This window comes from Suricata suricatta, chromosome 1 (genome assembly GCF_006229205.1).
Source record: "Suricata suricatta isolate VVHF042 chromosome 1, meerkat_22Aug2017_6uvM2_HiC, whole genome shotgun sequence".
In the NCBI taxonomy this organism is placed as follows: Eukaryota; Metazoa; Chordata; class Mammalia; order Carnivora; family Herpestidae; genus Suricata; species Suricata suricatta.
The window spans coordinates 154983292-154984290 of NC_043700.1; the positions used below are offsets into that span (position 1 = coordinate 154983292).

Sequence of the window (999 nt, forward strand, 5' to 3'; positions counted from 1 at the left end):
TTTGAATTTTTCTCTGCCTTTCCCGCTTTCCCCAATACAGGTTGTGAGATGGTCCACGACCCCTACCACCATTTAAAGGGAAAGGCGCTTAGAAGAAGGAAAAGTAGGGAGGACTTTGCGGCTGTATTTCTCAAACCCGTAATGAGAGAGCGAGAATGGGTAAGGGGCGTGCAGACTAACTCCTTCCTTGCCCAATCAGGTGCACAGGAAGATGTCCTTTTACCAATAAAAATAAAGTTCGCTTTCCGGAGGCGGGAGGGTGAGCCTTGACTGCCAGTTCTCCAAAGCAACGATAGAGTAGAAGACAGAGAGTGATTAGAGGGAGGACCAACTGGGGAAAAGGGGCGGGGTGGGGGCGGGAGCCACTCTGAGCGGCGGCTGGGCTGGCCAGTGGAGTGCGAGGATTGCTGTTCCTGTTGTAGTGTTTCTCGCCAATCAGGGAGGCGAGGGAGTAGGCGGGGCGGGGAAGGGGTGGGAAGAGCTCGCAGCACCGCCGGGCGTCCGTCGGGCTCAGGGGGAGAGAGAGAAATCCGGTTAAAATCAGAGTCGGAGGTTTAACCACAGATCGGTTCCGATCGGATTATTCCTTAAAGGGGACGCGCCATTGTCAAGAGAACGGAGCCCGGGGCCCGAGGGCGGGGACCGGCGGCGCCCGAGGAGCGAGGCAGCTGCACTTGGATTGGGGACGGGTAGGTGTCGCCTGGGGAAAGACGCTTCATTTCACTTTCTCTTCCAGCCCCAGGGGCAGGCGCCGGGATGCCCACCGCCCGGCGGCCACAGCCCTGGCAGGAGACGAGGTCGCCGGCCCTCGCCCGGCTGCCCTTCCTGGTGGGAGCCGAGGGGGAGGCGGGCCACGATGGCTGGCAGGCTGCGGCGCCCGGGCAAAGACTCCTAACGGACGGTAAACGGCGGCGCAGCCCCCGCCTCAACCGAAAACCCGCCGGAGCAGCAGCGGGTCCTCGGGGAGCGCCGCGCGCCTGGCTCCCCCGCGCGCCCGGC

At 62.5% G+C, this 999-nt stretch overlaps 1 protein-coding gene across 6 annotated transcripts in view; it reads left to right on the forward strand.

The window, feature by feature from the left end:
• The first annotated feature begins 476 nt into the window (after positions 1–476).
• Positions 477–999, forward strand: part of FRYL (FRY like transcription coactivator) — a 261750-nt gene continuing 261227 nt past the window's right edge. For all 6 annotated transcript variants that reach the window (XM_029946008.1, XM_029945999.1, XM_029946032.1 and 3 more), the window contains exon 1: positions 477–689. The gene's annotated coding sequence lies outside the window, so the exon portion shown is untranslated. The remainder of the gene's footprint in view (positions 690–999) is intronic.